At 41.2% G+C, this 25,491-nt stretch overlaps 1 protein-coding gene across 17 annotated transcripts in view; it reads right to left on the bottom strand.

Annotated features, from left to right (window-relative positions):
- CAMTA1 (calmodulin binding transcription activator 1) overlaps positions 1-25,491 on the bottom strand; it is a 939,042-nt gene that overhangs the window by 350,748 nt on the left and 562,803 nt on the right. The gene's annotated exons all lie outside the window — the stretch shown is intronic.

Raw genomic sequence — 25,491 nt, 5'->3', positions numbered from 1 at the left:
GCCCCCACAGTAGATTTGCCCACTCCAAATTGATTCCCAACTGACTGGTAGCTGTCTGGCATTGCAAGCTTCCACAGGGCTATTGCCACTCGCTTCTCAACTGTGAGGGCTGCTCTCATCTTGGTATTCTTGCGCCTCAGGGCAGGGGAAAGCAAGTCACAAAGTTCCATGAAAGTGCCCTTACGCATGCGAAAGTTTCGCAACCACTGGGAATCGTCCCAGACCTGCAACACTATGCGGTCCCACCAGTCTGTGCTTGTTTCCCGAGCCCAGAATCTGCGTTCCACCGCATGAACCTGCCCCATTAGCACCATGATGCCTGCATTGGCAGGGCCTATGCTTTCAGAGAAGTCTGTGTCCATGTCCTCATCACTCACGTCACCGTGCTGACGTCGCCTACTCGCCCAGTATCGCTTTGCCAGGTTCTGGTGCTGCATATACTGCTGGATAATGCACATGGTGTTTAATGTGCTCCTAATTGCCAAAGTGAGCTGAGTGGGCTCCATGCTTGCTGTGGTATAGCGTCTGCACAGAAAAAAGGCTCGGAACAATTGTCTGCTGTTGCCCTGAAGAAGGGAGGGGCGATTGATGACATGGCTTACAGGGTTGGCTTACAGGGAATTAAAATCAACAAAGGGAGTGGCTTTGCGAGAAACTGAATGGCCCCTTCAAGGACAGAACTCAAAACTGGGTTTAGCAGGCCGTTGATTTCACAGAGGGAGGGAGGAGAAAATGAATACAAAACAAATCTGGTCTATTTCTTGTTTTGAGCCACTTCATCTATCTTTATACATCTTGCTGGCAGCAGACTGTGCAGTACGACCACTAGCCATCATCATCTTCTGGGTGCTCGGCAGAAGACAGCGCAGTATGACGACTAGACATCATCTTCTGCTAGCTGGAGGTTAAAAGACAGTGCACTGCCTGTAGGACTCAATTGCCACGAGACGAAACAAGGGAAATGACCTGGCTGAGTCACTCCCATGTTTGCCCAGGCGCCCGGTTAAAAGAGCACCCAGGACTACGTCGATGACGGCTACCAATCATACTGCACTGTCTGCTGCCAAAAGGCAATAAACTGCTGCTGTGTAGCAATGCAATACCATGTTTGCCAGCATCCAGGAGACATATGGCGACGGTGAGCTGAGCGGGCTTCATGCTTGCCGTGGTATGGTGGCTGCACAGGTAACTCAAGAAAAAAGGCGCAAAAAGATTGTCTGCCCTTGCTTTCATGGAGGGAGGGAGGGAACGGGGGCCTGACGATATGTACCCAGAACCACCCGCGACAATGTTTTAGCTCCATCAGGCACTGGGATTTCTACCCAGAATTCAAATGGGCGGCGGAGACTGCGGGAACTGTGGGATAGCCACCCACAGTGCAATGCTCCGGAAGTCGACGGTTGCCTCGGTACTGTGGACACACTCCGCCGACTACATGCACTTAGAGCCTTTGTGTGGGGGGGACACACAATCAACTGTATAAAAACGCTTCTACAAAACCAACTTCTATAAATTCGACCTAATTTCGTAGTGTAGACATACCCTAAATCTCTACTCATATGGAAGCTGATCCATACTCCGAATCATTTTTGTTGTCCTCTGTATTTTTTCCAATTCTAATATCAGTTTTTTGAGATGAGGGAACCAGAACTGCACACAGTATTCAAAGTGTGGGCGTACCAGGCGTTTATATAGTGGCATTATGATATTTTCAGTCTTATTATCTATCCCTTTCCTAATGGTTCCTAACATAGTTAGCTTTTTGACTGCCACTGCACATTAAGCAAATGTTTTCAGAGACGTATGCAAGATGACTCTAAGATCTTTTTTCTTCAGTGGTAACAGCTAATTTAGAAACCCTCATTTTGTACATATAGCTGGGATTATGCTTTCCTGCGTGCATTACTTTGCTTTTATCAACATTGAATTTCATCTGCCATTTTATTCTCCAGTCACCCAGTTTTCTGAGATTCCTTTGTAACTCTTCACAGCTGGCTTTGGACTTAACTATCTTACTTAATCAGTTACTTACAACTTAACCAGTTACTGATCTATGAGAAGACCTTCCCTCTTGTCCCATGACTGATTGCTTTGCTTAAGTGCCTTTGGTGGGGGACCTTGTCAAAGGCTATCTAAAAGTCCAAGTACACTATATCCATTGGATAACCCTTGCCCACATCCTTGCTGAAACCCTCAAAGAATTCTAATAGATTGATAAGGCATGATTTCTATTTATTTATTTTTACAAAAGCCATGTTGACTGTTCCTCAACATATCGTGTTCATCTATGTGTCTGATAATTCTGTTCTTTCCTATAGTTTCAACCACTTTGCCTGGTAATGAAGTTAGGCTTACTGGCCTGTAATTTCCATGATTACCTCTAGAGCCTTTTTTAAAAATTGGCATTACATTAGCCTCCAGACATCTGGTACAGAGGCTGATTTAAGTGATAGGTTACATACTATAGTTAGTAGTTCTACCATTTCATATTTGAGTTTCTTCAGACCCTTTGGCTGAATACCATCTGGACCTGGTCACTAATTACTGCTTAATTTCCAAATTTGTTCCAAATCCTCCTTTATTGACACCTCAGTCTGGGATGGCTCTTCAGCTTTGTCAGCTAAAAAGAGGGGCTTAGGTGTGGGAATCTCCCTCACATTCTCTGCAGTGAAGATTGATGCATAGAATTATTTAGTTTCTTTGAACTTTGTGTTCCTTTAGCACCTTGGTTATCCGGTGGCCTGCTGATTGTTTGGCAGGCTTCTTGCTTCTGATGTACATAAAAACATTTTGTTTTTAGTTTGTGTGTCTTTTGCTAGTTGCTCTTCTAATTCTTTTTTGTACTGCCTAATTATACTTTTATACTTGACTTGCCAGAGTTTAATACTCCTTTCCTCACTAGAATTTGACTTCCAATTTTGAAAGGATGCCTTTTTGCCTCTAACTGCCTCATTTACTCTGTTATTTAGCCATGTCGTCATTTTTTGATCCTCTTACTGTTTTTTTTTTTAATTTGGGGTATACATTTAGATTGACCCTCTATTATGGTGTTTTTAAATAGTTTCTATGCAGCTTGCAGGGATTTCACTCTTGTTTTGACTGTTTCTTTTTATTTTCATTTAGCTAGCTTCCTCATTTTTGTGTAGTTCCCCTGTTTGAAATTAAATGCTTTTGTGGTGAGTTTCTTTGGTATTTCCCTCCCCCTCCCCACACACATAAGGATGTTAAATTTAATTACATTATGGTCACTCTTACTGGGATGCTCTGCTGTATTAACCTCTTGGACCAGATTCTGTGCTCCTTTTAGGACTAAATCAAGAACTGCCCCTCTCTTTCTGAGTTCCAGGACTAACTGCTTCTAGGAGCAGTCATTAATGGTGTCTAGAAATGTTATCTCTGGATCCTGTCCTGAGGTGACATGTTCCCAGTCCATATGAGTATACCTGAAATGCCCCACTGTTACTGGGTTTTCTGTTTTTGTAGCCTCTCTCATCTCCCTGAGCATTTCACAATCACCACCACCAATCTGGTCAGGTGGTCAGTAGCATATTCCTACCGCTATACTCTTACTCTTGCCCATCAGGGAGCTGATGGGCAGGATCCCCTGGGGGAATAACGTGAGGGGGAAAGGAGTCCAGGAGAGCTGGCTGTATTTCAAAGAATCCCTATTGAGGTTACAGGGACAAACCATCCCGATGTGGAGAAAGAACAGTAAATATGACAGGCGAACAGCTTGGCTTCACAGTGAAATCCTTGCTGATCTTAAACACAAAACAGACGCTTACAAGAAGTGGAAGATTGGACAAATGCCCAGGGAAGAGTATAAAAATATTGCTTGGGCATGCAGGAGTGAAATCAGGAAGGCCAAATCACACCTGGAGTTGCAGCTAGCAAGAGATGTTAAGAGTAACAAGAAGGTTTCTTCAGGTATGTTAACAACAAGAAGAAAGTCAAAGAAAGTGTGGGCCCCTTACTGAATGAGGGAGGCGACCTAGTGACAGAGGATGTGGAAAAAGCTAATGTACTCAATGCTTTTTTTGCCTCTGTCTTCATGAACAAGGTCAGCTCCCAGACTACTGCACTGGGCAGCACAGCATGGGGAGGAGGTGACCAGCCCTCTGTGGAGAAAGAAGTGGTTCGGGACTATTTAGAAAAGCTGGACGAGCACAAGTCAAGGGGGCCGGATGCGTTGCATCCGAGAGTGCTAAAGAAGTTGGCGGCTGTGATTGCAGAGCCATTGGCCATTATCTTTGAAAACTCATGGCGATCACGGGAGGTCCCAGATGACTGGAAAAAGGCTAATGTAGTGCCAATCTTTAAAAAAGGGAAGAAGGAGGATCCTGGGAACTACAGGCCAGTCAGCCTCACCTCAGTCCCTGGAAAAATCATGGAGCAGGTCCTCAAGGAATCAATTCTGAAGCACTTAGAGGAGAGGAAAGTGATCAGGAACAGTCAGCATGGATTCGCCAAGGGCAAGTCATGCCTGACTAACCTAATTGCCTTCAATGACGAGATAACTGGCTCTGTGGATGAAGGGAAAGCAGTGGACGTGTTGTTCCTTGACTTTAGCAAAGCTTTTGACACGGTCTCCCACAGTATTCTTGCCAGCAAGTTAAAGAAGTATGGGCTGGATGAACGGACTATAAGGTGGATAGAAAGCTGGCTAGATTGTTGGGCTCAAAGGGTAGTGATCAATGGCTCCATGTCTAGTTGGCAGCCGGTATCAAGTGGAGTGCCCCAGGGGTCAGTCCTGGGGCCAGTTTTGTTCAATATCTTCATAAATGATCTGGAGGATGGTGTGGATTGAACCCTCAGCAAGTTTGCAGATGACACTAAACTGGGAGGAGTGGTAGATATGCTGGAGGGTAGGGATAGGATACAGAGGGACCTAGACAAATGAGAGGATTGGGCCAAAAGAAATCTGATGAGGTTCAACAAGGACAAGTGCAGAGTCCTGCACTTAGGACAGAAGAATCCAATGCACAGCTACAGACTAGGGACCGAATGGCTCGGCAGCAGTTCTGCAGAAAAGGACCTAGGGGTGACAGTGGATGAGAAGTTGGATGAGAGACAACAGTGTGCCCTTGTTGCCAAGAAGGCCGATGGCATTTTGGGATGTATAAGTAGGGGCATTGCCAGCAGATCGAGGGACGTGATCGTTCCCCTCTATTCGACATTGGTGAGGCCTCATCTGGAGTCCTGTGTCCAGTTTTGGGCCCCACACTACAAGAAGGATGCGGAAAAATTGGAAAGAGTCCAGCGGAGGGCAACAAAAATGATTAGGGGACTGGAACACATGATTTATGAGGAGAGGCTGAGGGAACTGGGGATGTTTAGTCTTCAGAAGAGAAGAATGAGAGGGGATTTGATAGCTGCTTTCAACTACCTGAAAGGGGGTTCCAAAGAGGATGGCTCTAGACTGTTCTCAGTGGTAGAAGAGGACAGGACAAGGAGTAATGGTCTCAAGTTGCAGTGGGGAAGATTTAGGTTGGATATTAGAAAAACCTTTTTCACTAGGAGGGTGGTGAAACACTGGAATGCGTTACCTAGGGAGGTGGTGGAATCTCCTTCCCTAGAAGTTTTTAAGGTCAGGCTTGACAAAGCCTTGGCTGGGATGATTTAGTCGGGGATCGGTCCTGCTTTGAGCAGGGGGTTGGACTAGATGACCTCCTGAGGTCCCTTCCAACCCTGATATTCTATGATTCTATATTCAAGCATGGAATTTCTATCCTTAGAGATTCTGTGGTACATGTATGGTACGATTTTTACTGTATTTGACACTTTTCTTTCACAAATAGAGCCACCACCCCCCTCCACTAGAGCAACCTACTCTGTCATAGAATCATAGAATATCAGGGTTGGAAGGGACCTCAGGAGGTCATCTAGTCCAACCCCCTGCTCAAAGCAGGACCAGTCCCCAATTTTTGCCCCAGATCCCTAAATGGCCCCCTCAAGGATTGAACTCACAACCCTGGGTTTAGCAGGCCAATGCTCAAACCACTGAGCTATCCCTCCCCCCATTTCTATATATCATTTCTATATATTTTGTATCCTGTCCCATTGATTATCGTTGTGCCACCAAGTTTCTGTGATGCCCATTTAATCAATATCCTTACCTAATATCGGGCACTCAAGTTCACCCATCTTTGTATTTAGACCTCTAGCATGAGTGATAGGCCCACTGAATGTGATCAGAAAGAATGAACCCATGAGAAAGAAGAATTTAGTGTGTTAAACCTGGAGTGATCCTTTAGAATGCCAGTGTAATCTTATTTAAGGTTTGGGAAATAAAGAAAACATGTTTAATTGGGCACCAAGTACAATAAATAACTGGTTAGAAAGGCTTAGTCTGGTAGCTGGGAAAAATATGGGAAAGTGTGATAAGAAAAAAACTGAAGAGGTAAGAGCGCAGCCCTAAACTGCTTCTGCTGACTTTAGCAAAGGTCCAACAACCAGCAATGACTTCACCTGTTTGTTATAGTATATAGAAAAGCAAGGTTTATTAGGGATGCTTTGCCAGAGCTCTTCCTTACCTCTCTGGAGTCATGTCATGATGGAAAGGTGTCTCCCGGGCCTCATCCAGTTGTGAATATTCAGCAAATACTTATAACAGTATTGTTGCGAGAGTACAGAATACAGGTGTACATGCTTATATTCGTATTTTGGATGTAACCAACATCAAGTGGCCTTGAACTATTAAAGGAATGCTTCTGTGGAAACTGAGTCATGGTAAATTTTAATAAACTGATTAGGAAAATTATTTCCAACAGGCCAGCAATGAAATTAATGGCTATCACTAGTGGTGGGCCTGGCCCGTGGTGTGTACTGCTGAATATCTGATGGTTACACACTTGATTCAAATCTCTCATGTCAATTGGCTAAAATTCACCAGTCAGAGAAATATAAGCAGGTGAGTGGGCATTCCCTGGATTTAAAGCTGAAGGTCGGGGAGGGAAAGGATAAGTGGCAGAGATCATGGGAAAACAGGAAGATCTTTCCCCAGCAGATAGCGACTCCTATTCTCCTCTCTAGCCTGAGCAACATAACTCAGTAGAACAACCAGTGTGTGGTGCAGGCTCCACCTCCCAAAGCTGCTTTGATTTATGTTGCAGTCATCGGGTAAGTTCTAAGATCACCTTCTGCTCATTTGCCCACTAGGCACTTCCTGGCCTTGAAGCTCAAACAATTAAAAAACTGGAGAAAAACAGCAGTTCTATTTCCCACCATCAAAACCAACCTCCATGCCCCTCCAGTCCCTTAGTGCTGCGCTCTAAAACTTAAACAGAGTCAAGCTTCTTTTGAGAGATTGCACACCAGAATCACAAATAGTTAATGACAAGCTGATATCTGACACATTACTCATTTTATCAGGAATAAACTGTGTAATTCCCTACATGATTTTTCAGAACAGTTGAAATGGCTGAGGACTCAATTACTAATTTGTGGATTAAAGGGAAAAAGGGAAATGCAAGGACTTTAACCACCTTTCAAAAAGGTAAAAAAATAAACACATTTATTGAGGTTTCTTTGTGACTTTTAACTCACTTGCCAAGTCCCAGAGTGTATTTTCCAGTGGGAAGATTAAGAGCTTGAGTAAATTATTAATGGAGATTTGCTCACTGTAGTCATTTATGGTTCACATAAACTTATACCTTGAGATGCTTTACATAGTAAAACTGTCCTTAGCTAAAGACTTCCCTAGGGTCACATTCTCTATACATGTGTTATTTCTGCACTGAGTACTTCAGGTGCGGTTTTCTTTTAATTCTTCCATCAGGATGAGAGCTCAGGGTGCTACCTCAAGCCCTAAGGATGATGATTATTAATTTGTATTGCAATACCAACCTAGCAGCCCCAGCCCCACTGTACTCTGCACTGAAAAAACACACACAAAATGTTCCTCCCACCCACCTCCCTTTAGTCACTGGCAAGCACAGATACTGCAGTCACTTGCACCAGATTCACCCGTGGGTTTCAAGAGTGGGAATCCTCCAGCAGGGATTACCAAATTCCTCCCAACGGAGGGTTGAGGGAAGGAGAGAGCATTACACTAGCTTTTTCTACCCCCACCGAATCTGTGAATACTTTTGTAGGAAGCAAGAAGCCCAAAATGGGGGTACATTTTATCAATCCAAAAATGCAACTAATGATAAACTGCAAGACCTGTGAATGTGTAGACCACCTATGCACTTAGGTTATAGATGTGTTGTAACAGTGAAGAAGCGGCATTGAGCTCAGACTGGACTCTGGTATGTCTGCAATGCCACCTGTGAGGTTAGCAAAGACAAAAGGGAAACATTCTGTGTGATTAATAAGCCAAAATTTAGTTTCTGCCTGCAATACAAGCAGCCTCATTTACTTTGAGATCTATACCAAATGGCTTTTAAGGGGTTGCAGGAAAAATGTAAATTAAATGAGCTTTCATTTAATAAAGAACACTAAAAATCCCAGCAACCTTCTCTGTCCCCTACACAACAGCACATGACTGCAATTGTTTGCTGAATTATAGATGACAATTATCACAAATGACAAACAAAATGGCAGAAAAGAGAAGTGATGTGTTTGCAATCCTTGTAGCTGGGACATTAAAAGGAGCCTCTGTCACTCACAAGGAGAGAAGTTTGTCAGGTGGGCGGATACAATGATTTGATTTTTCAATTATCTACAGGCCTGTATCTCTCATTCCTCAGTAGCAGCCCAATAAATCTGCTGCTTTGAATCCAGTCTTATAGTCTGATGCAAGACATAGTATCTTGTCGTTTATTTTGCAGACAATAGTACATAATTCAACAATCTTGTGTCTCTCTTTTCTCTACAGATTTCAAGTTTTCCTAGATGAAGCTTCAGCATTTACAAGTGCAATTCTCTGCTGTCCAATCTTCCGTGCAAATGATGGTTTAATTAACTCTTTTGATGTTGTGCCTTTAAACTGAAACTCTGGGACTTCATGCCCTAGTCAAGATAAACATTAAGCAATATATTTTCCTTTAGCCGTCATCAGGTTCTACAGAAATCTAGGTAAGTTGGCTGCTCTCATGGATGATTTTTTTCTGGGAGGTAAGTTTAGTTTCTGTATGGGGGTTTGTTGATGGATTGCTGTTTAGTGGATGTTACCCAAGGAATCTGAATTCTGCACGCCTGGGCAGCACATTACAGTGCTAAGCAGGAGGATGTGAGGCACCACCCTGCACTTGCAGGCAGAGGATCTGAGCTACGCTCCCAGCAGCAGCACTGCGGTAATACCTCAGTCTACAAATTGACCCTAATTGTGAGCTTAACTGTAAGTCAATGTTCGTAAAATGCCACAATAGCCTCTAACAACAAATGTTAATGGGCAAAAGTAGAAAAAGAGGAAACAAAACATACAACCCCCCAAACTCCTTAAATTAGTCCACATACAAAGACCAACTAATAATTCAAGAACTCTCTTAAAATCATTCCTGGTAAATAAAAGAAATGTCGAACCAAAAATTAATAAACAAAAATTGGTGTGTCAAAAATTAGGCCTAATTGGTGAATCAATTAATAAAGGTTGGGGCTATTCTGCCCATCAGTCCCCTTTGGGGAGTTGTTAAAAAAAACAAAACAAGAAAGAACACATGGGATTACAAACTGCCTGCACGAAGGCTAACCACCACCAACTGCTGGCTCACAGCTGGAAGATGCAAGCTTCACTATCTTGGCTACCACTCCTATTGCCTGCGATCCACCATTAATACCATTGGGCCTTTGCTGTCAAGGTTCTGACAGATGACCCGACCACGCTGGGCTGAAGAGAGGAACCAGATGACATTGCCACCTCCACGGGCTCTGACTAAATCCCAAATACCACCTAGGATGTAAGACTTCATCACCCCCTTCCCCCGCCCCAGACACACACAACCCTCATGTGTCCTTTCCCCCTCCTACTTTATTTCTTCTCTTTCCTATCATCCTCCTTTTGCCTTCTGTCTAATAAGAGTCTGGCTTAGCTGACCAAGATTTTACATTTTGCAGCACTGTAACCTTAGAGACTAACAAATTTATTTGGGCATAAACTTTAGAAAGCTTATGCCCAAATAAATTTGTTAGTCTCTAACGTGTCACAAGTACTCCTCTTACTTTTTGCTGATACAGACTAACACGGCTACCACTCTGAAAGCTGTTGTAACCTTGCGACCAGAGAGGCAGCTAAAAGCAATGCCCTGAACTGTCCGAAACTGGTACAAGTCTGGGAGGTCTCAGAGTAGCGGATCAGACCACATGCTGGACCATTTTTTCTCTAGCAGCGAGGCTGCAACAGAGACAGAAGCTGCATTTTCAGTCTTTGCTAGTTTTCCCTGTCCTCTTGTGTGTCTGGGGACAGGGAAAATGGAATCAAACTTTAACAGCAGCAGCAGCAGCCTCAGCCCATCTCAACTAACTTCTTCCCTTTTCCCCAAAAAGGACATTTATTACCATCTTTAAGATCACTTAAAAGACTGCCAAATGGAGTGATGGTGGTGGTATCCTTTGAAAAATTATGTACAATTACAAGGAAAGGAAATAAAAATGTCATTTAAAAATGTATATTACTTTAGATTTCAAAACTTTAACTTTTTTCCTTCGTCTCTGCATCTTTAATAAAAGGTTTAAAAAGCATGGCATGTGTTTGCCATGGTACTAAGCAGGCCGAGTCTCTGTACTCAAAATCCCAAACCTATGACTTTCAATAAGCAAGTTACGTTAACACCTTTAACTCTCTGGGCCCATTTATAACACTACTTCCCAGGAGCAGTGCAGTGTCCTGTTTTCTTCAAAAGCAGAATTTAGTTTCTTTCTCCAGCTCTTTCTCTACTTCTAACATATGGCCCCATCAACATACTGTCATCTCTAGGCCATGTCCACAGAGCACCTAACAAACATTAATGAATTTATTATCCTTACAACAACTGGAGAACTGAGGCACAGTGATCACACAGGAATTCTGTGGCAGGGCCAGGAATTGAACCCAGATGTCCTAAATCCCAATCTATTCCCTAATCAAGGGACCATCTTTTCTCCATGTCTGAAAGCCTGGCAATGTATCCCAGCAAATCTCAATACTTGATTTGAATTGCCTCTCTCAGATTCATAGATCCCAAGGCCAGAAGACACCACTGTGCTCCTCTAGTCTGATCTCCGGTATAACACATGCCACACAACTTCCCCAAAAGAATTCCTAGAGCAGCTCTTTTAGAGAAACATCCAATCTTGATTTCAAAAATTGTCAGCGACAAAGAATCCACAATGACACTTGATAAATAATTACAATAGCTAATTTCCTTCATTGTTAAAAACGTACACCTTATTTTCAGTCTGAATTTGTCCAGCTTCAACTTCCAGCCATTGGATTGTGTTAGACCTTTCTCTGCTAGATTGAAGAGCTCATTATTAAATATTTGTTCTCCAGGACAGCATGGTCTAGGGAGAGAATGCCGGCAAGCCATGAAAGGAATCACTAAGTTGTTTTAAGCTCAACATTTTTTATTACAAAGTGACAGTAAGTGTTTCCTGAGAGGTAGCTTAGTATATTAATATATGACAACATTAGCTCACAGTAGATAGTAGCATGTGCCTACCCTATCATTGTAACAAAGGTTCAATTTGAACGATGGGACAAAACCAAAAGTTTTGTGATACACTCAGATAAATACACAAAAGCAAGAATTCTGTTATTTGAAACAGCAGGATTCTGCTAGAATACTTAGTTTTGTCTTACTGCAAAAAAGCTTCTCTGAGGTGATCCCATTAAGTTTTCTATGCTGTTCCATACCAGAGAAAATAAATAAACCCAGAGAAACATCTGCCCACCATAATGTTGACTTTCATACAAAAAAATCATGAGTGGCTTCTTTTTACAAGTTATAGTACTTTAAATCTAAAGATAAAAGAATGTAGGAGCAGTTAAATTATAGTTGCTTAGAAATCATTTTAAATACATCTCCCCTAACTATTTTTGACTTATAGAGATCTTGTACTATTCATTTTAAACATATTCATTTTTAAAGCCTTTAGTTTCTGAAATACCTAATATTTAGTTATAAATGAGTGCTCATCCTATCCTCCCTTTTTCACCCCTTAACACCTTCTGTCCTGACTAGTTTAGCCAGCCAGTCCCTCAGAAGATTGGTTCCCCTTCTCCTGAAATGAAGGCCATACAAACTGTACAGACCCTTCTCCCCACAGAAGCTGGGCCAACATTCTACAAAGCCAAAATCCTCTACATTTCACCCTCTATGTGGCCAAAGATTCACCTCCAGAATCTTCCACCTTCTGCCTGCCTTTGCCTGCAGGACAGGAAAAATCTTGAGAGGGTCACTTGGACAGTCTTCTCCTTCAGCATCCTTCAAAATCCCCCTTATGTCATCAACAAGCTGTGAGGTATCCAGGAAGCAGAATCTTTAGTACTGAAATACACCATCACCAATGGATGTAACTGTTGACTTAAGTCTATCCATTCTTATAGTCACATTTCACCTCTTAGCTCTAGGTAGATAGCACACCATCCTGTTGCCTACATGTCCCTTTCAGAACCTTATTTGCAATCTTCTGAATATCAGATTTCTAGCTAGGATCGTCTATATTCCTCAGACAGTTAGCATTCTCTTTGTGGGCATGCATGATTGTCTTGCACGCTGTACAGGCCAATGTGTTGTTATTTACCAGGAGGGTCATGGAGAATTAGGAGGCGATCCTGCTGCTGTCCAGCAACATCTTTTGTTTCCAGACTCTCGTAGGTAGCCAGGCCCTTAGAGACTCCTTGCTGCAGCTTGTTGGGTTGAGGATGCTGCTGTGCGGTGACACGCATGAACAGGCTTCCATGCAGCCGCTCTGGCAGCATAAAAAGGGCCTGTGCTCTCAAACCGACAGTCTTATCGCTAGTGTCAGGAAGAAATCATAAGAACATAACTGCTATGCTGGGTCGGACCAAAGGTTCATCTAGGCCAGTATCCTGTCTTCCAACAGTGGACAATGCCAGGTGCCCCAGAAGGCATGAACAGAACATGTAATCATCAAGTGATCCATCCCCTATCACCCATTCCCAGCTTCTGGCAAACAGAGGCTAGGGACACCATCCCTGCTCATTCTGGCTAATAGCCATTGATGGACCTATTTTCCATGAACTTATCTAGTTCTTTTTTTAACCCTGTTATAGTCTTGGCCTTCACAACATCCTCTGGCAAGGAGTTCTACAGGTTGAGTGAGGAACATTACAGTGGAGGATAGGTCTTATTCTGAAGTATCTAGTACGGGTTGCTGCCAGAGACAGGACACCAGATTAGATGGGTCTTTGCTAAATTTTTATGTTGCTAAATACATTCTTTTCCCGCACTACAGGAGGGTGAGGAGCCCAGATAATTTCCACCCTCTCTCCCCAAATGGCTTTGAATACATGGCTATAAAAGGGGAAGGTGGCACAGATACAGTTAATGTGATAGCACTGGTTTGTGCTACTAGATAATGTTCTGGGGAAACCTGATTTCATGATCTCAGACTGTCCCATTTTGGAAGGATCTGACTAATAAAAAATGAATTTTAACTTCACTCTTGGTAAATCATGGTTTCCTTACTGCAGACAGTTAATAAATCTGGTTGCTAGTCTAATCAATGCAGCAGAAGCGCCGGTGCATTCTGAAGGCTATCACATGAAACAGAAGCAAAACTGGCTGATGTTTAACTCAGAAACAAATTTATGATAAGGGAAGTCTAACACTTTTTCCTTGACTCAGGAAATTATGCCCGCAGGTATGATGCCTGGTCTAGAGAAAAAGCCATTTATTGCTATTCTCTTCAGGCTTTTGCCCTTTCACTATGACATTAAACAGAACCATCAAATCACTTTAAAGAGGACTAAACTGTAACCTGGCACAAAACAGCACTGGCATGAAGGGGACTGAGGTTGGAGTTCATTCTCTTCCTGAATTTGGCAGGTTTTATATTTAGATTCAAAAGCAAGACAGTGTCTCGTATTTGAGATCAAATATCCAAGTGAATGCATATTCCCAATGGGATTTTTATATCCTCCTGTAGCTGTTGGAAGTCATATAATTAGGACTGCAGAGCAACAAAACAAGAACAGATTATGGTGTATTATACATGTCACTCCCATGGTTTCACAGGTGGGCACACAATTCTTTAGAGCAGAATATGATCTCTGGGCATTTTTAATAGCCTTTACCAACCTTCATTAAGAGTGGTATATCATATATACTCTAACATACACAAAGGCCACTTTACATATCCCTGCTTGACAATAAAAATCCTCAGATTCTTTCATAAGATCTGTTAGTATCACGGAAAGCAGTTCCTTTGCATTAAGTAAAAATCTCTTTTTTATGATTACATGGCATATAATCTCCTTGCCAAAATACGGTTCTGACCCTCATCCCTCGCAAATTACTCTCATGGCTTCTCATGTGTCTCTAGCTCAGCCCCTGACTGTCATGTTCAGTTGCTCTGCTCCAAAGTTCACAATCTAGCTTCAGACAAGGCATGATGAAGGGGAGACACAGAAGTCGGCTGGGATGGAGAGGACTGACAGGGGTTACAGTGATTAAGATTATGTGGATGTTCAACAAAAGCATGGACACAGCACCAGGCAATTTTAAAAACAAATAAACATCTTGTTCATTCATATGGGGGTTGCTGTTGACGTGGATCTTCAAGAGGGCTCTGACCAAGGAAGGAGTGGTGTCCCTGCAAACTAGTGTAAGAAGGGCATTCCACATATGGCAGCAATGGGGGGGAAAGGTACAAACAGAACTTCATTCACTGAGCCGAGGGAGCAGTGACATGATAAGGGAGATTAATGTGTGGGGAGAAAAGCTGCGTTATCATGGAGGACGTGAATTGAGTGACATATGCTAGAGGTCTCACGCTGCTACTACTAAAATATCCCCAGATTTCAAAAATTATAAATCAAAATTTCTTAACTCAAAAATATCCTATTGGACCTCATCTTGACAGATCAAAATTAATAGCGAGTAAGGTGCAAGTGATCACAACTTGATCATAGGTATTATGTGCAAACAGAATAAAGTAACAACTTGGTGCTTTAAAAGGGCCAATTTCAAGCAAGCTAAAAACAATTATGAGTTGGAATAAATAATTCAATCAGAAAATGTTAATAATGGGGAACTGTTTAAGAATATTTTACTAGATGCCGAAAATACACAATCAAGAAAGAAGACTATAAATTAAAAAAGTCAATTAGCTTACAGGGGATGTGAAAACACCTATCAATTGGAAAACACCTGTCAATTTATTACTATCAAGTTGATAGTAATAAATATACATTGGAAACTAGAAATTGTAGAAAATTGGTAAGGTAAGCAAAAGGACACAAGGAGAAATTGATGGCCAGTGAAGTTAAGGACTATAAGAAGTTTTAAAAGTACATTAGGAACAAAAGGAATCCTATCAATGGTATTGGTCCATAAAAATGGAAATGGTAGATTTGTCAATAATAATACAGAAAAGGCAGAAGTGTTCAATAAATATTTCTGTTGTGTGTTTGGGAAAAGTTGCATGATGTATTTGTATCATATAATGATGATGAAATACTTTCCACTCCAACAGTAACTCAGGAGGGATGTTAAACTGCAGCTCCTTAAGTTCAACATTTTTAAACAAGCAGGTGTGAATGACTTGGATCTAAGCATTTTAAAAGAACTAGCATACGAGCTCTTTGGATGATTGTTGCTGATTTTCCATAAGACTTGGAACACTGGGAAATTCCAGACAACTGGAAGAAAGCTGATCTTGTGACAATAGTTAAAAAGGCTAAAGAGGATGAGCTAGGTAATTTTACTCCAGTTAGCCTGGCATCAATCCTGGGGCGGGGGGTGGCGCTAATATGGGACTTGATTAATAAAGAATTAAAGGAGAGCAATATAATTAATGCTAATCAACATGTTTATGGACAACAGACCTTGTTATACTAACATCTTTTTCTGAAGAGATCACAAGTTAAAGGTAACAGCATTGATATAATATACTTAGAATTCTGTAAGGCATTTTACTTGGTACACCATGATATTTTGATTAAGAAACTATAATGATACAAATTCAACGTGGCACACATTAATTGGATTAAAAGCTGGCTACTGATAGGTCTCAAAATGTAATTGTAAATGGGGAATCATCATTGAGCAGGTGCATTTCTAGTCAGTTCTTGGTCCTAAGCTTTTTAATACTTTTATCAATGACCTGGAAGAAAACATAAAAGCATCACTAATAAAATCTGCAGATGGCACGATGACTGAAGGAGTGGTAAATAATGAAGAGGACAGGCCACTGATTCAAAGTGATCTGAATCACTTTGTAAGCAGGGCACAAGCATACGATATGTGTTTCTATACAGCTAAATATAAAGTCATTCATCAAAGAGCCAAGAGTGCAGGTCATATTTACAGGATGGGGGAATCTCTCCTGGAAAGCAGTGACTCTGAAAAAGACATGGCGGTCTTGGTGGATAATCAGAGGAACATCAGATCCCATTGTGATGCTGTAGCCAATAAGGCTAATGTGATCTGTTGATGAATAACTGGGGAATTCTGAGTACGAGAAGAGAGGTTATATTACCTCTGTATTTGGCACTGGTGCAACCAGTGCTGGAATACTGTGTTTAGTTCTGGTGTCCACAATTCAAGAAGGATGTTGAAAAACTGGAGAGGATTCAGAGAAGAACCATATATATGATTAAAGAATTGGAAAACATACTTTACAGTGAAAGACTCAAGGAGCTAAATCTATTTAGCTTGTCAAAGAGAAGATTAAGGGATGACTTGATTACAGCCTGTCTGTTCCTCATGTAATTGGTAACAGAGGGCTCTCTAATTTAGCAGATGAAGATCCAACAGCTTGAAGTTGAAGCGAGTCAGATTCAGACTTGAAATAAAGCACAATTTTTTTTTTAACAGTGAGAGTAATTAACCATTGGAACAATTTACTAAGGGTTGTGGTGGATTTTCCATCACTGGAAATTTTTAAATCAATATTGGATGTTTTTCAAAAAGATCTACTCTACTTCAAAGAGGAATTAATTCGCAGAGGTCCTATGGTCTTTGTTATGCAGGAAGTCAGACAAGATGATCACGATGGTCCCTTCCGGCATTATATTTTATGAATCTATTAATTTTTTCCTGATGCCCACTGCAGATGGAAAGCGCTGGCTAATGAACTCTGCACTAATGTCAGACTGGCAGAACCTTCCTTCATCTTCTCACTCCATTGGATGAATTCATTAACAAACACTTAGTGCCAGTGACAAGCACAACCATATGTCTCAGTTCAGTTCTGTGTTTTCTTGAAATGAATTTGGCAACAGTAAGGAAAAAAGGCAGAATTTGATGTATCCACTTCAAATAATTTCCATCTGGTGCTCACCAAAAGGGAAGCTCTCACTGTGGTTGGGGTGCAGTGGCAGAGGCTAGAAAAAGCTTGGGATTTCAGTTTAAAATAATCATACTTTTCACATCACAGGAGATATCAATTAACAAGAGGTACCTGTTTGAACACACTAGGTGTCGCTGTCAAATAATTAAAATTTCAAAAAAAGAAAAGAATCACAGAATCATAATAACCAGGCTGCACTGAAATAAAACCAATTCTCCATTTTTATGACCTTTTCGCATTTTGAATTCACCCTTTATCAAGGGGAGGCCTGAATTCTCCAGGCAGAGGACGATTCATATTTCACACTGATGTTGCACAGTCAAGTTTAGCCAAAAGGTTGCAAATAAGTGTTTACAGAAATGTTCAACACATGAAAAGCTAGTACAAGACTCCTGATGCAGGTGTACTTTGTTACTTTTTTAAATAAACAGATCCATTTCTTTCTGCCTATAGGTACAAACTCCAAAAGTTCTTGACCTGCCTACTCCAAGTGCAAGCTGTCAATTCTCATCTAGCAGATACAGCAATTCAACATTTAACAAGCTCATGTTACTCATGAAATATGTGGAATATCAAATCAATATTACATTCAAGTAATGTTCCAGTTTACATATAGGAAGCAGTCAGAGGTGAATAGGGCAATTTGTTTACGAATTACATGAGAGAACAAATGAACAGGTTCTGCAAGAGCCAGAAGACCTGGTGTCCTTCCCACCATCTGATACTAAAACAAAGCAAATGGCAAGTAAGAGGCTTCTAGTCTAGTCAAATATTTTTAACACCAAGCGTCATGGCAGCCATCTGGCGGGAAGCCTTCCCTCCGTGAAGTGATGTTGGGGAACCAAATGGGTAGGTCCCCTGGTATCCAAACATCAATAAAAATACACAAAGCAATCAGTCTGAAAGCTATGGTGTAAGGGGACTACTATATTGTACGGGGTGACGGTGCAAGACCAAAGTAGTGCCCACGTCCAGGAAGGATGACTGCTGAAAGATTTTGTATGAGAAGAGTATTTTTTAATTGGGATTTGAATGAAAATAATATGGTTGACTTGTGTATAGGAAGAAGGAGATGATCCAAGCACATGGGGCATCAGGAAAAAGAAGTGAAGCTGACAGAAGGAGGAGGATACTACAGCTGTCTGACACCTAGACAAATCTCTGTAAAAAATGTTTTTTTGGGGGGGTCTGATTCCCCTTTAGCAAGGTCCTTTTATGCTTCTCTGGCAATCTAAAGCATTTTGAAGAAGACAAAGATGAAGAATCTAGTGGCTAATTGGGAGATTCTCCCTTACATTTAAACGGCAGTGAGAGACAGGGCAGTTAGGAAAGCGGCTTAGGAGAAGAAGAAAGAGTGACAGGGGAGCAGGAGGCAATGAGAACAGAGATGAAGATAGCAGTGGAGCTGTGTAGAGCCCTCACGACAAAGATGAGAAGCTTGAACCTGAAGCCAGTGACGGGATTCAAAGAGAACAGCAACAATCAGAGCATCTGGCGAAGAAGCTGATTTATCGACTCTAACTGAACTAAACACGTCAGCATAATCGCCTGTGAGGAGGTGAAGGAAATTTCTTTTCTCACTCAATCTAGTACATTTCTCAGCAAAGTGCCTCTGACAGTTCCTTTATTCCCTATGAGTTATCAGTTTTCTTTATTATAGCACAGTTGGCTTTGCCCTCTGTTTGGTAATCACATGACCTCTTTCAGGGATCATAGGGCCTTATTTGTCACTGAACCAAACTACAGAGTGCCAAAAACTCAGTATCAACAGTCCACTCTCCTCATAATTACCCTGCAGGTCAGAGAGAAGAAAGGGTATGTACAGCATTAGTCAGGTGTGATAACACAAAATATTTTACAAACATTCACATGAATATATAATTTTAGCTTGTAAACACCTACTTTCATTGCAACAGGGGCACTGAGGGGCATAAAGGCCCTGGAGACATAAAGGTTGGAAGCTGTTTCATTAACTCGCTACAAACTCTACACCCCAATCCCAGATTATTTCTTTCCAAAGAAGGTGGAGTTTAAGTGTATAGTACAATATGTTCAGAAATCCATAGATCTAAAGTTTGCTACAGTAATCTCCCAGCCAGTGTGCAGCTGAGAACAGCAAAATCATCACATTCTTAAGTCTTTAATAAACCATTAGCTCAAACTTGAGGTGAAATAAATTTTGTGTATTATATATTTCAAAATAGCATTAGGATTCAATTTAAATGTCACCAAAAGCCTAATCCTCCATAAACAGAGGCTAGTAATAAAGGCCTTGGAGTCTTTAGTTTGATTCCATTTCCAGCAGAGCTGTGTGTTTTCGTACAATTTGGTTCCTGCAGTGAGAAAAACTGTGTGATAGCATCACAGATCCAGAAAGCAGAGCAGAATCTGAAAACATACACAAGCCCAGCACATGAGACCCCACTAAACAAGCAGGTGGAAGGTGCATGTGAGCAATCAGGTCCCAAACTCCACTTCCAATCCTGGATACAGTCTTTACAATTGTAATCTGCCCCATGCAGACACCACGTCTCAGCAGGGTGCCCTGCCATTGCTGAACTAATCCTGTTTCCTGTCCCTTCATAGCTATTGAGGAAAAATATGTTTTAGTCAGTGCAGGTGCTAATGGTATAAGTTACTGGAAATAGACAAATAGTCGTCTGTTTGCATAAGGCCAGTGTCACATCAGCCCTGCCAGAATTTTAAACAAGCGGCTGCCTGGTAACGTTTTGTCGGTTCTGTCATGTGCTGCTATCCTTTGTTACATTAGCAGAGCCAAAAGCACATGGCAGTATTACAGCAACTATAAAGTGGCAGATATGCTGCTTTCAATCTCCCAAGTCAGATGTAAAGTGCAAATGGTACATCGTTTCCACAAAGAGCCAAAAGCATAAAATCTGTTTTCCAATTTTGCAGGAATCGTCCATGTTTTGGACTTTTTTATGTTGCCCCTATAATAATTACTCTTGATTAGAAACCAGCACACATTCTAAAACAGTTTGGGAAATGCATCTCTTCTTCTAGAAATGACAACAGATTATTTAAGCAACACCTAAGTACTTTGATTTCATTTTAGTTTGCCTGCATTGTCAGTCTTCTCATATATCTAGGGAATGAATCCTTGATTTTCTTTTTAAAAGGTGGGGGTGATGCAAAAATAGCAGAAATCTCAGCTAAAATAAAGTTTATATGTTCAAAATGTTTGGAAATTGTTTTTTAATCATGGAGCCATTGGCACTTCTCTCTCAGAATACAGGCTGCCCTCTATACATTTAGCTTTCCTATCCAAATTCTCAGAGAAATGCAGCTAGTATATTAATAAATTATTTATAAAAACATTAGAAAAGATAATGCACATTCCTGCTAAAATGTTTCCAGTCTTCTAGGCAACGAAATCATTGCTGTCTTCCCTTCACTGGAACATCAGCAGAGGGTTATTGCTGCATTTCACTGCAGTCTCCATTTAACTCATCCTGCAGGTGTCAAAACTCATCTTGTGTTGTGAAGAGATCTGGACTTATAAAAGGAGCAGGGTACGTCCCAGCCTGAGCTGCAGTTCCAATTTAAACAGCCCAGTTTGTTGCTGTGAGGAAGTTCTACGGAAAAACAACAGACTGTAAAGAAGTCTAAGGATCTGAAGATGACATAAATTGCTCATGACACACAGGATTGCATTGTGAAATTCCAGCTGGGGACCAGTCAGGAAGCTCTCTGAATGAGTCAGAGGGCCAGAAGTCAAGATTATGGAGGTCAGCCTTTAGGAAGGGTCATGGAATCATCACTCAGATTAAAAAGATATTGAGAGTTAAGACAATTTAAGGGAATTTAGAATTGGTGAATGAGTTTATGCCCAAGGAAGAGGTAGTTGGGTAAGCTCGGTGGGAGGGACATATGAAGCTTCCCTGTTTCCAGGCGAGAATGCTTGGGTGAAAATAAATAACTACTGAGTAGCTACCCAACAACACAGTGATTGCTAGATCTCCATGAATACTGACAGTATGGAGCAGTATGATATTCAGGTGAGGTTATTTCTTAGTCTAAATACATCAAGGGGATTTACCTTTGTAAAACTAAGCAAGGTGATTTTGGAATATGTTTTACAGAATAGCATCAGAATAAGACAGACAAGTTTAAGGAAGGAGCTTATTGTCAGGTAAATATCTTGTCCAGAGATGACCAGATGGAATTCAGTTTTAGTCAAATGGGTGGAGATGACAAAGTTGTAAGAATCTAAACATTCTCAAACAGGTAAACCACTGGGGAGTAAATTCATTCATTCCCTGGGGGAATCACTGCATCAGAGAATGCAGATATTTGACAAAAAATAATTTGTAAAAAATCTTAATTTAAATAAAGAGAGTTAAGCTACAAAGCTGTTTCAATCGGAGTCCAGCTAGCCCCCAAAAGCAATACTGCACTTTCCTTACAAAGATTTTACCTCAGGTTAGAAAGTGTGGCCCATAGAGCATTAAGGGCTCAAACCTGATGCTCACTGCTGTATCATCCTTTATTGCTCACTCTCATCTCTTCTGATTTACATGGCTCACCACGTGAAAAGATCAAAACAACAGATTACTATGAGGTTATTGGACATGGACCCATGGAATAGGAAATTTGATTTGACTGAGAAATCCCCAAGCCCGCCCTTTTAGACACTGGAAAGCCACTCCTGTGTTCATAAGATGCCTGCTGTTATCTGTGGAGCATCTCTCCATCTACATATCTATCCAAGATTCCTGTAGGACTTCTCACCACAGCACCTGCCCTTAACCAAGGCAGTCAGCATGAATTAAAGGGTCACCGTTAGGCAGGGACCTTCACCAGTAGGAAGAGCACCAACAGCTTGATTTGAATACTTGAGAGAGAAACACATTTCCTACATAAACTACAAATGTTTCCAGCTTCAATGAACGTTGGTAAGATTCAGAATCTAAGAGGTCAAGTAAAGCCTGTCAAGGTTAGGGTTCATCACAGAGGCTCAGCAGCTCTCTCTGCATTCATGCCATACAGCTGCAAAATAAAGGAGAGTGTTTAAAAGGAGGTAAACAGGAGAGAGCGTCAGAGAGAACAAGAGCAGCTGTCGCAGTGTGTGACTTTCAATGCCTATCATGAGTGTTGGCAGCGACAGTAGGCCTCCTTCCTCCTCTCTTTCATGGCAGAGATGCGATTGCACTGACATGCCTCGGGGAAACGCAGAAAATGATTGAAAGAGAGGATGACAAATAGCAGACCTGCAGCAGCTGAATGCTCTCAAAGAGAAATTGGTTGCTTTTCATTTTTTTGATGTTAATGACAACTGCAAAAGGCGTTTCAGCGGCATATTGTGAAGGAGTCTTAGATTTCATTTCTAGGACTTTAAAATCCAGGTTGGTCTAGGAAAATAGGGAATTAAGCACTTTCTTCCAAGAGAGAAAGGTGGGGAACCTAACTGAGATTGGCTGGGCTAAAAGTTAATATTGTCAACACCTGTAGTCGTCTCAGAGAGTCAATGAACAGTGAACAAAATCTGGCGGCAATAGCAGGGTGTGGGAAGGATTTGAGATGGAAGCAGCACTCAGTCTGGGAAACAAGAAGTGGGGAACTTGGGTAATGACGCAGCACAGAGCTGGGCAGTGGACAGCAAGCATGAGACACCATGGATAACACTGAGTAGTGCTGAACATCTCTCAGCATGGGTGCTATTGTCTGCTTAGCTCCTTTGCTTCCCTTTCACTTGTTGTTTCCTTCAACTTTCTGATTTTCCATCTTTGCATCATTTTTAGTTTGTTCTAGTGACAATGTCAAATATTGGATGTACCTAGCTCGGCGCTCCCCAGGACCCATTTCCAGAGCCCAGGTTCTGGAGCAGTAGGGCACTGGTGTTTCACAAGCAGTCCGTTTTAAAGAGGAGCCATCTAAAAAGCTGGTTTTATTTTTTCATTGTTTTCAAGTTCTGACTCATTTACTTTGTCTTCAAAGGCAAAAAAGTAAATGTTTCCTTGAGGCAAACTTTTGTCTTTTGCTCTGAAAAAGATCATATCCCCCTTTGCTTTAAAGAAGATTATTTTATTAGGGGTGCAGTGTCAACAGAAGATTACACAACATGCATAACTGGATAAAAGCCCCAAATGATAAACAATCTAGAATGTAAAGTAAGGAGATTTTCGTTTCTCTCTGCCTTTTCAAAGCTGACATGCTCAAGGGAGAACAGAATTGTTTGGTGTGACAAATAAAGAAGATGGTAACCAAACTGTTTTGCTTAGTTTTTGTATTCAAAGCAATTGTTTAGCAAAGCTGACGGAACAGAGCATTGGAGGCATAAAGCACTTTGCATAGTGAAGGATTAGCAGACTGACAAATTCTGGATAATAAGACGAATTAATAATTTCCATCTCTGAGGAACTACATCTCACTCTGCTTCATTTGTCCTTTCCCTTTTTCTTCAGGTTTAACAGTCAGGTCCTGTAAATTATGACAGATGACTGCAGATTTCAAGGATTGGCCAGAGTAAACAAATGGCAAATTTCATAGCTGATCCTGAATAAAGAGGAAAGATGAAAACCACAAAGGCAATTTTCCCATTCAGACTGAGGTGGAAGATAAAAAAACAAGGCAGCATTTTCTTGACAACTGGAACATGAGAATGTGGACAGTCATATTGCATACTAGGTTTTATGTCAAACACAACTCTGTTTTGAAGCAAATGACAACTGGCTAGGCTTCTGGCCTACGGAGAGCCAAAGGGATCGGCAAAGAACACTTAAGTACAATAGAGCACAAAAGTGAATTAATATCAGGAAAACGATATCTGAGGGCTGTTTAAATTAACTTTTGGGGCATTTATGCTAATAGGAAGTCCTGGTTACAAGCAGTTTCCACTGTTCTAGAAAAGCTACTGCAAAGACTCTTACATACTAATCTGATTCCCAAAGAGAACATAACAACTTGGCCTAATATGACTACTGCAGAGACAAAAACGAAACAATGTGATTACAACACCTCACTCACCAAAATCAACTGAAATCAAAGGTAGAAGTGCAGAAGGCAGGAATATATACTGTGCTGAAAAGTCTTGGCTAGGACCCTGAAATCTTAATGAGACTGCAAATTTTTTGCAGAGCTCCATAAATTGTGTGAATATTTTTTATATTTCAGTCCTGTTATTCAAGAGTCGCTAAATGTGTGGTTAAAAGAAAACTAGAACATGGCAGTGGCTTAAGCACTGTGTGTCTTTAAAGGGACTACATGAGAAGTAGAAGTGATTCTTGATTTCTTTTTTACAGGTAATTTAGTACAAATGAACATAAGGAAGCTCATTAGGGGTATCTACAACTTTCACAGAATAAAACTGTTCATCACATATGATAAGGTCATACTTATAGAAGACAGATCTTTTTACATGCTATTCTTTCTTGCTTTTGTATAGTTGAGAACTGTGAAACATGGCAAAGAGGTATAGGACTGTGGATAGATTTCCACTGACATCAAAGATGGCCAGAGCTGGTGCTGAAAGTACTCAAGAGACTAGTCATAGCTTGTCCAATGTCAAAGACAAGTCCTTCAGCACTGTAAGCTAGTTCCATATCCAGGAATGCTTCTAGTAAAACTCTCAAAATGCATAGTCCTGTGGTCAAGTCAACAGTATCTTTACATTACAAATGTTACCCTAAAGATATTCAATCAGGCCTCTTGACGGGCCTTTACTATAAATATCCATCTATAAGCATTTCCAATCAGTGTAGTTCTCCCCAGCAAAAATTATAGTTTCCATAATATCTTGTGAACTGCAGTGTGGTCAACTGATGTTGCACTGTTTGCTATTTACCATATTCTCTTTATGGGGGCAATGAAGTATAGTGGCCACTGCAAAAGTTGGAGCCAGGCTGGGCCTATAATAGTTAGCGTGTGTTCAGAATTTCAAGGATATAAAGAACTGCTGCACAAGGTAAGTACTAAATATTATGTCCTAATTCTGAGGAGACAAAGGCGATGTGATCTCAGGAAAATTCACCTAACTTCCTATACAACTTGGTAAAATGAACAGTTGTAAAACAGTTGTAAAATGAAAAGCCAGAAGCGGAGTCAGAACTAGCCAGTCTAAACAGCATGCTCAAG

This window comes from Caretta caretta, chromosome 18 (assembly GCF_965140235.1).
Source record: "Caretta caretta isolate rCarCar2 chromosome 18, rCarCar1.hap1, whole genome shotgun sequence".
Taxonomy (NCBI): domain Eukaryota; kingdom Metazoa; phylum Chordata; order Testudines; family Cheloniidae; genus Caretta; species Caretta caretta.
This window is presented reverse-complemented; position numbering and strand designations above follow the sequence as displayed.